Consider the following 14,438-nt stretch of genomic DNA (forward strand, 5'->3'; position numbering starts at 1 on the left):
GGTGCGAGCTACTAAGGCTTACAGTGTGGGCTATTAAGGCTTATAGTGTAAGGCTTATAGTGCAGGCTATTTACAGAAACCAAATAAGTGGTTCACTTCATTACTCATTTCCCATCCTTGAGGGCTATCTCATGCCCTTTTACCTAGTTTTATATTAGGAGCGGGCTCTGATATAATGAGAAGAGGGATTCTTCACTTGCTTCCAACAGAGAGTAAAGACTGGAGTTTGAGGTATGCAGGGGCCCGCTTAAGCTCCCCTTGGAGTGTGATAGTATTTCTGAGCTTCTGAATTCTTGGGCCTTTCACCACTAAGCAATCTCTCCAGCCCACGACCTGTTTTGCAGGAAGAAAAAGTAATGGACTGAAGTCCTCTATGTCCAACTGTTTTTCTATCTTTGAGACTATCCAGAGCTGGCTCAAAGCTGGTTAGACCTTCACGCTTCTCAATTTCCTGGTAGATAGAGATTAGAAAGCTTCAAGATCCAGAGCTCAATGGTTCCAGATGGGTCATTGCCCCAACTCCCTAACACAGTTAGGGTTGTAAAGAAAAGTTTAGAAGGGAGTTTGAAAGGAAGGAGCAAAGAGATAGCCCCAGCAAGGGCAGGCTTAGAACTAGCAGTCTGAGAGGGGCACACCACATTTCAGCAGTCCTGGGACTCTGGAAACATGAGGCATGCTGGTGGCTCATGGCAGGGCTATTCTTCATTTTTGTGCTGGCAGAAAGAGGGAGGGAGAAGTGAGGAAGGGGGAGAAGTGAGCTGGTTTTCCCTGTTCAAGGCTGCAGGCTGTATCTCCAGGCAGACTCTTCAGGGTGTGGGGCCACTTGTAACTTCCAGGCTGACTTTTGGTGTGTAAAGTCTGTTTGCTGACTCCTTTACTTTTGTTACGCCCTTCTGGGGTTGCTTCTTCAGAGTGGAGAAATGAGGCTTTAGAGGTAACAGGGTGCCTCCTCCCAAAATAAAACTGGGTCCTCAAGGCTGGCTGTGGTTCCCCCGAAAGGTGTTCAGACAACCTTGGTGAGCACGTGAAAGAATCATTTTCGGGAGACAGTCTCTGTGAACAGCTCGGTTTAATCAATAGGGAAATGGGTTTATAAGCAGTTGAGGGTCCTCAGGGGATTGGATGTACAAAGTTGCTTGCTGATGCCTAACTAGCATATGGGACATACATTCCAGCATGTAGACAATGATAAAGGGAAGGCATATGGTACAGGGGGAAATGCTGTGCAAAGGTTGCTGGCTGATACCATATAAGGAGTTTCCTAGGCAACTGGCCAAAGGTCACAGGGTAAAGTCTAAGTTCAGAGGTGCCAGGTTTGGAGAGGGTTTGGCCTCCTGTAGCCCGGGGCTCGTTAGCTTTGTCTAGCATCACAGGCCTGTCTACTGAAGGCTCCAGCCTGTGCCTGGCAGTGCCCGACAAAGGAATGCCTTTGAGCGTGTAGGGGAAGAATCTAGGTCATCTCGCTTTGCCTGGGGTCAGAAATGTTAGAAAGGCCTGGCCTTTTCTTATCTCTGCCCCCCTGGGAGAGCCCTTCTACTTTATGAGATGATTTCCTCCTTCTGAGGAGGCCCTTCTTAGAGGATTAAGATTTCTGGGAAGATTGCCCTTTCTCAGAAGACCTGACATCAAGACTGAATTTACCAGCCCCATAAAAGACCCCAATCTGGGTCTCTAGGTGGGCTTCTCATTTTTGGGGGAGCCCCTTTTTGCCCCACTCTGGCAAGAGCTCTGAATTAGTTCTGTCTTTTTTTTTTTTTTTTTTCAAGGTAGGATTTCACTCTAGCCCAGGCTGACTTGGAACTTACTCTGCAGTTCCAGGCTGGACTTGAACTCACAGTGATCCTCCCACTTTTTTCTCCCAAGCTCTCCTTCTCTTAAAGTTCTCCCTCCTAAAACTCTCAGCTATAATAAAATCTTTCTGAACCTTAGCCTCTGTACTGTGGATTTCATTCATCAAATTCCTAAGACAATGGCCCAGAAGCCTCCGACTCACTGAAAGTTTTGTGTGACTGTGACAGTCCAGGATCCTAAACCCTGAGTCTTTTGCCCACCCAAGAGCCAAGAAAGGCTCCATCATTCTCAAAGTCACTCCAAATTCTTGTATCGCTACAATGGATAGCACAAGTCTAGAGTAATTTGATCTCTTCCTTCCCACTGTCCTGACACTCTTCAAACATAGACACGGTGTCAGGGTAGGCCGGAAAAATGTAGGAGCTTTGCTTCTTTTGTGATGGTCCAATGAGTCCACTATGAGCAACAAGCTCCTCTTGTTCTGAACCATCTTCATTCCAATATCCCTCTCTTCTTTCTCTTGAAACAAAGGACTCCAGGTCAGCCTGAGCTAGATAGAGGCCCTACCTCCAAAACAAAAAAAAAAAAGAAAAGAAAAGAAAGAAAGAACAAAAGAAAGGAAGAAAAGAAAAGAGACTAGTTGAAAGAAGGGATTCAGTGGAGGGAATTCAGGAGGTAGAAAGAAGATGATGGAAAGGGATTATGATCATATTATCTGTATGTATGAAGGTTGAAAAAAAAAAACCAAAACTGTAAATTGAAATAAATCCTTTATGTACATGAAAAAAAAAAAAAAAAAAAAGAAACAAAGGACTACTGTTCCTGGGACTGTGCTTATACTTTATTACAGCACCTACTTCACTTTGTTTTACATTCACTTGTTTATATTTCTTTCTTTCTTTCTTTCTTTCTTTTTTTTTTTTTTTTTGGTTTTTGAGGTAGGGTCTCACTCTAGCTCAGGCTGACCTGGAACTTACTCTGTAATCTCAGAGTCGCCTCGAACTCTCGGCGATCCTCCTACCTCTGCCTCCCGAGTGCTGGGATTAAAGGTGTGCGCCACCACGCCCGGCACTCACTTGTTTATAGTTCAAACTCGCCAACCAGATTATAAATGCCTTAATGGCAGAGTCCCACCATGTCCTCTCTTTAGAGCAGTAGGGGGTAGCTATAGGATTAACACTTCTCCATCAATAAATGTTCACTGAATGAGCAAATGAAGGAATGAGACAACCCTTACAAGGTCGATGAATGTGTACTACAGAAAACTTTGCATCCGTAGGTCCACACAAAGTACTTCCTAATAAACAGTAAAAATAATTTAAGGCACTATTTGGTCCCCTCCTGTAAATTAAAGGAAATGTCTACCTTTATCCTTAGCTTCTTGTGCTCATGAATTCAATTGAGCAAATAGTTTCCTCCTCTAGGCACTGTTGTGCTAGGTGCTATGGGAACTTCAAAGATGAGTTAGAAATAATTCCCACCTATACGTCCCAAATAGTGCAGCAGGGGCCTTTTACAAAGCATTAAAATTCTAGGTTGAGGAACCCTAGAGCTACAAGGGATATGCAGAGTATGTGAGTCATGGAAGAATCTTTATTTCAGGTACCTTTGTGAAGAGTAATGGCCAAAAGGACAAGATGGGGACAAGTAGAAATGCAAGGAGAATTTGACAAGTGAGAAAGAAACACAATAGAGAGTTGGTGCAGTGAAGAGACTAATTGGGACAAGGAAATGAATCAGATGTTCTAAAGACAAGAAGAGCAGAAGAAATCCCAACCAAGTATCGGGAGGGAACAAACCCAGCTGAGGAGGGTGAGGGATGCACAGCTGGTAGGCACCCTTGTAAGAAGAGTTCTTGAAATTGGGAATTCCAAAAGGAGGTGAGTAGGTCCATGCCATACACTCAGTGGCAGAGGCAAGAACTGGAGGGATGAAGAGCCCTCTGATCAAGCAATGCGACACACCGGGTTTGAGCACTGCTCTGGAGTGGCAGAGACAGTATGACATTAGTATACTAGGAAGAGCTTTATGTCCTGGTGAGCTCAAAGAAAGCATCCAGAACAGGAGAGAAAATGCCAACTGGAAAGTTCCCCCAGGGAGATAGAGAGATAGAAGGAGAATGGGCACAGGAATCATCAGGGTTGGATTATAAATTACACAAGATGTCCTTTCAAGGCCACTAAAGTCAGGATCCAGGCCTGGAATTGTATGGGTGATTCTTTTGCATCACAGAAGTTGCAGCCACACTAGGAAGCAATTTCAAGACCAGCACTGGGACAAGTATGTAACAGAAGAGCAGAGAGAATCTGATTTAAGGATTCGACAGATTTCTATTCAATTATATTTTCACATTTCAGATGCACCTTTACTTCAGAATAAAGATAGGCCAGACCCTTGTATCTTTCAGAGCATGCATTTCAGGGCACTAAAGAACATGTTTTAGGGCTAGAGAGATGGCTTAGCAGTTAAGGCGTTTGCCTGCAAAGCCAAAGGATCCTGGTTCTATTCTCCAGGACCCACGTAAGCCAGATACAAAAGGAGGTGCATGCATGTGTGTGTGTGTGTGTGTGTGTGAGTGTGTGTGTGTGTGTGTGTGTGTCTAGGAGTACATGCACATGTGTGTACATGTATGTGGAGGGCAGAGGACAAGCTTGGGTGTCTTTCCTCTGGCACAACCATGTGCCTTTTATTTATTTTTTTAATCTACTTGCAAGAAGAGAGACTGGAGGGGGAGAAATGCTAGCGCCTCTTGCCACTGTAAATGAACTTCATGCATCTGTCTTTACATGGATACTAGGGATTCAAACCTGAGCAGTCAGGCTTGGCAAACAAGCACCCTTAACTGCTGAGCTATCTCTCCAGTCCCCAGTTACTTTTTTGAGAGAGTGTCTCCTAGGCCTGGAAATCACCAAGCAGACAAGACTGGCTGACCAGTGCACCTAAAGATCTGCCTGTACTGGGATATCAAGCACATGTCACCATGCTTCACTTTTTTGTTTTTTCTTTTTTTGGAGGCAGGGTCTCACTCTAGCCCAGGCTAACCTGGAACTCACTCACTCACTCTGTAACAAGCTGGCCTTGATTCACAGTGATCCTCCTACCTCATTCCATTCCTTCTGAGTGCTGGGATTAAAGGTATGAGCCACTCTGCCCAGCTTGGCTTTTTTTTTTTTTTTTTTTTTACTCTGAGTTCTGGTGATTGAAATCAGGTCCTTACATTTGTGAGGCAAGCACTTTAATGACTGAAATAATACCTCAGCCCTCTTTAGAGTTTTAGTTTGAGACAGTCTAAGTTGCCCAGGTTGGTCTTGAACTCACTCAACAGCCCAGATAAGCCTTGAACTATCCATCTTCCTGCCTTGGCCTCACTGGTGCTGGGATTACAAGCATGTGTCCACATGACTGGCAACATCTACCTCTGCCTCCCAACTCCTGGGATTAAAGGCATGTGCTAATATGCCCAGCATATCCTCATATTTTTGTAAACTGCTTACTATTATTTTTAAACTCATGTTGCTAATTGTAGTCTTTTAGTTGAAACATTTAGTACACTTAAGCTAACTTTATATTTAAGACAAACAATTAGCATTTCTCTTTATAGATCTTTTCCTAAAGAAGGAATTTTTTTCCCCTAAGAAGAAATTAGGGTTTTTACATTGATGCTATTCACTGCCCCCCGACACACCCCAAAAAAACTACTCTCAATAATTGCTTCTGTTAGTCAAGCATTTTAAAAGATTCTGTTCAGGGCTGGAGGGATGGCTTAGCAGTTAAGGCGTTTGCCTGCAAAGCCAAAGGACCCAGGTTCGATTCCCCAGGACCCATGTTAACCAGATGCACAAGGGGGCGCATGTGTCTGGAGTTCTTCTGTAGTGGCTGGAGGGCCTGGTGCACCCATTCTCTCTCCCTCATTCTCTGTCAAATAAATATATAAATAAATAATTTTAAAAAATAAAATAAATAAATAAAAAGATTCTGTTCAGGAGTCTGCGGGGCCAGGCGCTGTGCCCGGCGAGGACTGCGCGCTGGGGGCGAGTGGTGAGGGTCGCCTCGGCGCTCAGGGCTCCGGGTCGGGGATTTGCGGGTAGTGGAGGCTCTGCTGGCTCGCCCCACCCCGAAAGTGGCGAGCTCCCAGATCGCCCCGTGGGTCTCTTTGGCCACAGACCTCGATCTTTTGGGAAGAGAGCCCGCGGGTGCGGGACCCGGCTTCCTGGCACGGCCACCCAGCGCAGAGGTCGTTTGTTTGTCCGTTTGTAAGTAGCCTCGCCCTGACCGACGGACAGTCTCCACACTCTCTTGCCCTCTTATTTCCATTGCTGCGTCAGAGTCACGGAGTTTTGTAACTTCTCAAGCCCGGCGAGGTAAAAAGTCAAAGAAAGGTCGCCAAGAAGCACTAGAAAGAGTGAAAGAGGCTAAAGCTGGTGGGAAGTATAAATAAGAAGTCGAGGACTTCACAAGTGTTTGTGAAGAAGTTGATTCAAGGCTGGTTCAGGCTCGCCAGGACGATGGCTGGATTGTGGATGGTGATGGTATTGGTTATGTGGAGGATGGCCAAGAGATCTTTGATGATGACCTTGAGGATGATGCCCTGGATACTGGCAACGCTGGGAAACCACGCAAGAAGGAAAGAAAGGATGTAAAGGAGCCCACAGTGATGAAACCAAACAACATTAAGGCACTGTTCATTGCTACCGCTGCAAAGAAAACTGCAGATAAAACTGTAGACTTGTCCAAAGATGATCTGCTGGGTGACATTCTACAGGATTTGAACACTGAGACACCTCAAGTAATTCCACCACCTGTAATGATACCAAAGAAAACAAAGATCTACTGGAGCATCATAAATCCTTTCTCGTGCACACCCCCAATGCAATTCCTTCAGGAAAACCTGCTTCCCCTGTCTTCAGGAAGGAATCTCTATGGACTCCAGTTCCTCTTAAATGTGCTGAATTTGATGGAGAGCTCCTGCACTGAGTATCCATGATGAGCAGGTGGAGTCAGGGGCAAAGGAGTTTGTAGACGGTGACTTTAACGAGCCCATGGAAACTGAAGTGAAAGATGTGGAACCTGTGACTGACAAGGCTTGGGACCAAGAGAGTGAGCCAGCAGAGGGTGTGAAACAGGACGCAGATCCTAGAAAAGGGACCATCCCCTACTTAGGACGTTGTCTCCCAGATGTGTCTTGTTGGGACGTTGATCAGGTGGATGAAAGCAGTTTCTCAGCTGGGGAAGTTCAAGTGGATTCCAATCACCTGCCATTGGTAAAAGGGGCAGATGAGGAACAAGTGTTTCAGTTTTATTGGCTGGATTCTTATGAGGATCAGTACAACCAACCAGGTGTGGTTTTTCTATTTGGCAAAGTATGGGTTGAATCAGCCAAAATCTACGTGAGCTGTTGTGTCATGGTGAAAAACACTGAGTGAACACTGTACTTCCTTCCCCATGAAATGAAAATTGATTTAAATACGGGGAAAGAAATAGCAACTCCAGCTACAATGAAGGGTGTTTATAATGAGTTTGATGAGAGAATAGCAGTGAAATATAAAATTATCAAGTTCAAGTCCAAGACAGTGGAAAAGAATTATGCTTTTGAGATACCCAATGTTCCAGAAAAATCTGAGTATTTGGAAGTTAGATGCTAGGCAGAAGTGCCACAGCTTCCTCAGAATTTAAAAGGAGAAAGATTTTCTCATGTATTTGGGACCAACACATCCAGTTTGCAACTGTTCTTGATGAACAGAAAAATTAAAGGACCTTGTTGGCTTGAAGTACAAAAATCCACAGCTCTCTAATCAGCCAATCAGTTTGTGTAAATTTGAGGCAGTGGCTTTGAACCAGACCCAGTGAATGTAATTAAGGATGTCAATCCTCCACCTCTTGTTGTGATGTCTTTCAGTATGAAGACAATGCAGAATGTTAAGAACCATCAAAATGAGATTATTGGACTGGAGAGATGGCTTAGTGGTTAAGCACTTGCCTGTGAAGCCTAAGGACCCCAATTCGAGGCTCAATTCTCCAGGACTCACGTTAGCCAGATGCACAAGGGGGCATACGTGTCTGGAGTTCCTTTGCAGTGGCTGGAGGCCCTGGTGCACTCATTCTCTCTCCTTCTTCTCTCTCTCCCTCTTTCTCTCTGTGTCTATTGCTCTCAAATAAATAAATAAAATTAAAAACATTTTAAAAATGAGATTATTGCTGTGGCAGCTTTGGTCCATCACAGTTTTGCATTAGATAAAGCACCTCCACAGCCTCCCTTTCAGACCCACTTCTGTGTTCTGTCTAAGCCAAAGGACTGTATTTTTCCATGTGCTTTCAAAGAAATCATTAAGAAAAAGAATGTGAAGGTTGAGGTTGCTGAAACAGAAAGAACCCTGCTAGGTTGTTTCCTTGCAAGCGTTCACAAAATTGATCCTGATATCCTTGTGGGTTATAATATTTGTGGTTTTGAACTGGAAGTGCTACTGCAAAGAATTAATGAGTGCAAAGTTCCTCACTGGTCCAAGATAGGTCAACTGAAGCGATCCAACATGCCAAAACTTGGGAGCCAGACTGGATTTGGTGAAAGAAATGCTACCTGTGGCTAAAGGATATGTGATGTGGAAATTTCAGCAAAGGAATTGATTCATTGTAAAAGCTACCATTTGTCTGAACTTGTTCAACAGATTTTGAAAACTGAAAGGAATGTAATTCCAACAAAAAATATACGAAATATGTACAGCGAATCTTCTCATCTTTTGTACCTGTTGGAACACACCTGGAAAGATGCCAGATTCACTTTGCAGGTCATGTGTGAGCTAAATGTTCTTCCATTAGCATTGCAGATTGTTAATGTCGCTGGGAACATTTTGTCTAGGACACTGATGGGTGGACGATCTGAGTGAAATGAGTTCTTATTGCTTCATGCATTTTATGAAAACAACTATATTGTGCCTGGCAAGCAGATTTTTCAGAAAATCTCAGCAAAAACTGGGAGATGAGGATGAGGAAATACAAGGGGTTACCAATAAACACAAGAAAGGACTTAAAAGAGCAGCTTATGCTGGAAGCTTGGTTTTGGACCCCAAGGTTGGTTTTTACAATTTCATTTTGCTTTTGGACTTCAACAGTTTATATCCTTCCATCATTCAGGAACTTAACATTTGTTTTACAACAGTACCAAGAGTTGCTTCAGAAGTACAGAATGTTACAGAGGATGAAGAACAAGAACAGATTCACGAGTTACCAGATCCAAAGTCAGAAATGGGCATTTTGCCTAGAGAGATCTGGAAACTGGTAGAGCAGAGAAAACAAGTAAAACAGTTAATGAAACAGCAAGATTTAAATCCAGACCTTGTTCTTCAGTATGACATTCAACAGAAGGTTTTGAAGTTCATGCAAACAGTATATACAGTTGTCTGGGATTTTCCTATAGCAGATTTTATGCCAAACCACTGGCTGCCTTGGTGACATACAAAGGAAGGGAGATTTTGATGCATACGAAAAGATGGTACAGAAGATGAATCTTGAAGTTATTTATGGAGATACAGATTCAATTATGATAAATACAAAGAGCACCAATTTGGAAGAAGTATTTCAATTGGGAAACAAGGTAAAAAAGTGAAGTAAATAAATTGTACAAACTACTTGAAATAGATATTGGTGGTATTTTCAAGTCTCTGCTACTGCTTAAGCAAAAGAAATATGCTGCTGTAGTTGTTGAAGCTACATCAGATGGAAATTATGTTACCAAACAGGAGCTGAAAGGATTAGATGTAGTTAGAAGAGATTGGTGTGATCTTGCTAAGGACACTGGAAACTTTGTTGTTGGCCAGATTCTTTCTGATCAAAGCAGGGACACCATAGTGGAAAACATTCAGAAGAGGTTAATAGAAATTGGAGAAAATGTGCTAAATGGCAGTGTCCCAGTGAGCCAATTTGAAATTAACAAGGCATTGACCAAAGATTCCCAAGATTACTCTGATTTAAAAAAAAAAAAAAAGCCTACCTCATGTATATGTTGCCCTATGGATAAATTCTCAAGAAAGCAGGAAGGTGCTGGAAATACTGTGTCCTATGTTATCTGCCAGGATGGGTCAAACCTCACTGCAACTCAGAGAGCCTATGCACCTCAGCTGCTCCAGAAACAGGACAATTTAACAATAGACACTCAGTACTACCTGGTTCATCAGATCCACCCAGTCGTGGCTCATATATATGAGCCAATAGATGGGATTGATGCTGTACTGATTGCATCATAGTAAGGACTTGACTCCACCCAATTCAGAGTTCACCAGTTTCATAAAGATGAAGAGAATGATGCTTTACTTGGTGGTCCAATACAACTTACTGATGAAGAGAAATGCAGAGATTGTGAAAAATTCAAATGTCCATGTCCTACATGTGGATCTGAAAATATTTATGATAATATCTTTGGAGGCTCAGGAACAGATATGGAGCCCAGCTCATATCGTTGCAGTAATATTGATTATAATGCTTCACCACTGACCTTTGTGGTACAGCTGAGCAACAAAATGATCATGGACATTAGACATTATATTAAGAAATACCATGAGGGCTGGTTGATATGTGAGGAGCCAACATGTCTCAGTTGAACTCAGCACCTTCCCCTTCAGATCTCCCAAAATGGGCCTCTTTGTCCAGTCTGCATGAAAGCTGTACTCAGACCTGAGTATTCTGACAAGTCTCTGTACACCCAGCTGTGCTTTTACCGGTACATTTTTGATGCGAAACTTGCTGAACATGAGAAAGATAAATTGAAGACGCAGTTTTTTACCCCCAAAGTTCTTCAGGACTGCAGAAAAATCAAGAACACAGCGGAGCAGTTCTTATCAGAGTGGATACTCTGATTTTGTCTTTTTTTTTTTTTTTTCGGTGCTGAGGACCGAACCCAGGGCCTTGCGCTTGCTAGGCAAGTGCTCATCCACTGAGCTAAATCCCCAACCCCAAGAGTGGATACTCTGAAGTGAACCTCAGCAAGTGCTTTGCCCATTGTGCCATGAAGTCCTGAGGCATCCAGGAGCAAGTGAGGAGACCAGCACCGAATCCCAGCTTCTGAGAGCCTCCACTCTGGCCCTAACTGCTTCCAGTATCTTGCTTCTCCTTTGGGGACTGTGCCTCATGTTCATGTAGATGTAGACTGAGGTGGAGGTACAAAAATAGTGAGTCCACCAAGCAGTCTTCACATCCCAATATCCCACTGAGGAAACCTAGCAGATTGGTGACTGGGTTTCTGTGGGGCAGAAATTGCCACTTTGAGGATGGTCAGAATGTAAGTGACCTTTGTCTTTGCCCTGGGGCAATAGCAGAGGTGCCCCCCCAAAAGAGTGTCATGGAGCATGCTGAGAATGCTAACATTTTGCCGTTTCATGTGCCAATTAAACCTACTCTAAATCTAAACATTTCCTTAGCCACTTGTTTCAAACCTGGCTGTCCTTTTCAGTCTTGATTTTCATGAGGATAGTGAGGGGAAACATTTGGAAAGCTTGCACTTAACCAAGTACATCAAACAGAGCAAGTTTCCTAATTGAATTGTTCCAAAGTTGAATGCACACACACTGAGGAGGTGTTTTATACTCATGTTCCTTTTTCCCCTTTACATATAAAGTTCAGATAAAGGTTTATACAATAGGAAAGCACATTTAAAATATTTTGGCCTAACATTTCACAAAAAAAATGTATAGAGATTTGGATAAGGATCAGTGGATCACTGTTGCACTCAGAAGAATGGAAGTGGCTAATTGGCCCTGGTACTTGCTATATTTTTTTTATCGCTTTTTCAGAATGGTAACCGCTTTACAAGAGTAAAAATATATTTTAGTATGGCAGTCTTTCTTTACATCATTGGTAAGATTTTACTAACAAAATATATTTCCCCTCATGCAACTGTGCTGTTTTTTTTTAAAGTATTTCTGTTTTTCATTAGAAAACTACATTGTGCTTTGTATTTAGAATAATGTCTTTTAAAGGGAAAAAATAAAAAAATAAAAAGATTCTGTTCAAATAATATAAACATATTCTCAGGCTGGAGAGATTGCTTAGTGGTTAAGGCACTTGCCTGAAAAGCTAACAATTGACATTCACTTCCCAGTACCCACATAAAAGCCAGATGCACAAAGTGATGCATAAGATTGAAATTAATTTGCAGTGGCTTGGAGGCCCTGGTGTATCCATTCTATTATCTATCTATCTATCTATCTATCTATCTATGTATGTATCTATCTATCTATCTATCTATCTATCTATCTATCTATCTATCTAATCTATCCATCTCCTCTAACTCTCTTTGCTTGCAAACAAGCAAATAAATAAATATAACTTTAAAGACATATTCTTTACTATCTCTTCCAAATCATTAGGGAAAAAATAACATGGAGCTGCCATGAACTCTCTGTGTCTTAGAGCAGTACAAACTTCAGTAACTCTACCTAACTTCCTCATACCCAGTAACTACAGTTTGTTGTATTTTTATTTATTTGCATGTGTATGTACATGTGTGTCTTATGGGCATGTCAGGCTTTCCTGCTGCTGCAAACAAATGTCCATCAGGTTTTTCGTGAGTGGCTAGGGAATAACCCAGGCTGACTTGGAACTCACTCTGTAGTCCCAAACTGGCTTCAAAGTCACACTGATCTTCCTACCTCTGCCTCCTAAGGGTTGGGATTAGAGGTGTGAGCCACTATGCCCAGATTAATTGGTTTTCAAAACCAAAAATGGCAGTGTAATTTCTGAATTGATAAGGACAATCACAGTGGTATTTTCCTGGAAAAGTTTTGGTTATTCAATTTCTTAATCATTGCAATGGAGATAAAATGGCATTAAGCAGGGGCAGCTGGAATTTTGCATTGGAACTCTAATGAGTCGATGATTAGAATACACAGATCTAAAAGCTGAGCTATTTGTTTTTGATTTTTTTTTTTTCAAGATAGAGTCTCATTCTAGCCCAAGCTGACCTGGAATTTATTATGTAGTCTCCGGGTGGCCTTGAACTCATGGCGATCCTCCTACCTCTGCCTCCCAAGTGCTGGGATTAAAAGTGTGCACCACCACGCCTGGCCTGTTTTTCATTTTTTTTTTTATGTTTCTGAATTTTTTATTGATAGTTTCCATAAGTACAGACAATAAGATAATTCTCAACGCATCCCCATTCACTACCTCTCAAATCTACCCTCCACTGAATCCATTTTCCTTTCCAATCAATGTCTCTTCTATATTGATATTATCATCTTTTCCTCCTCTTATAAAAGTCTTGTATAAGTAGTGCCAGGCACTGTGCTGTCCTGAGTATCAAAGCCATTTTGTGTCTGGAAGGTGGCATTGTAAGCACTCCTCTCCCGTGGCTCTTGCATTCTTTCTGCCACCTCTTCTGTAGTGCACTCTGAGCCTTGGAGGGTGTGATGGAGATGTCTCAGTGCTGAACACTCCACTGTCACGTGTCAGCTCTCTGGTGACTTTTGCATCACCCTAATGGTTACCACCATCTGAACAGGAAGCTTCTCTAACCAAAAGTGGAAGTAGCTTTTCTATTTGGGCATAAACACAAGCATAAAAAAGCACTTAGTGGGCAGTTTGGTGCGCATAATATATGCATTTAGCCAGACAACTGTAGCTGTTACTCCCCTAGGGCTCATGACCTCCCCTGCCATAGGCTTTTGACTAGGTTTTTAGTACCAGGCATGTATGTATTCCCTCCTGTGAAGCGGGCATCCAGTCTAATTAGAGAGCTGCTGGTTTTCCCCATAACAGAGGTGCCACTATTGTACCAGTTGGTGCATTTGGCCTGGCTGGCCAGCCCTAAGGCTTGCAGGGTCCACTGCTGCTTAACACTGTTGATGATGTCTCTCTCCCAAAAGGCTGCATGCAGCATAGCTTTTTCCAGCTTTCTGCTAGATGCTGAGCAATTTGAGTGAATGCATCCTGAGAATACTGAGATAGAAGAAGAAGTAAGGGCCTCAACTTAGAGAGATTTAACTATGAGATGACTGTTAGAGGTCAAAGTTCCCATTTTAAAGCCTTTAGTATCATGAATTTCCTTCAAATACCTACTTCTCTCTAAGTGTCATCAATGACATAAGCAAAATCTTGGACTTTTGGAGGGTAGATTGCCTTAAATTTGGAAGCAATGAATAATGGGATAATTCCAATGAGTTGAAGCATTTTTATTTGTGTTCATTTTGTGTGAACATAAGTCTACTGAAAAAGTCTTGTGCAATATAAAATGTTTCCCCTTGAAGTATGTATACTTCACAGACCTTTAAAAACCTGTCTGAGGCTGGGTGTGGTGATGCGCACCTTTAATCCCAGCACTCAGGAAGCAGAGGTAGGAGGACCATTGTGAGTTGGAGGCCTCCCTGAGACTCCAGAGTAAGCTCCAGATCAGCCTGGGCTAGAATGAGAACTTATCTCAAAAATATATATATATATATGTCAGAAGGGAAAGATTGATAAAAAGATTTCAAAATTTGTAATTTGTAAATCTGGAGATGTCACTGTTCTTATTTCTTTGTGGGGTATTTACTTCCAGATGTATTTGCCTTTTAGAAGTCCTCCTCCCAGCCAACCAAAACCAGGTTTGGAAGAAAATTAATGCAGATGGACAAACTGCACCTATCTCACTCAACTAAGGCCCAAGAACCATCTCCCCCTACAGA

At 42.5% G+C, this 14,438-nt stretch overlaps 1 pseudogene; it reads left to right on the forward strand.

The window, feature by feature from the left end:
- The first annotated feature begins 3,035 nt into the window (after nt 1–3,035).
- Nucleotides 3,036–10,798, forward strand: LOC101612369 (annotated as a pseudogene).
- The last annotated feature ends 3,640 nt before the right edge of the window (nt 10,799–14,438 follow it).

This window comes from Jaculus jaculus, chromosome 8 (genome assembly GCF_020740685.1).
Source record: "Jaculus jaculus isolate mJacJac1 chromosome 8, mJacJac1.mat.Y.cur, whole genome shotgun sequence".
Classification (NCBI taxonomy): Eukaryota; Metazoa; Chordata; class Mammalia; order Rodentia; family Dipodidae; genus Jaculus; species Jaculus jaculus.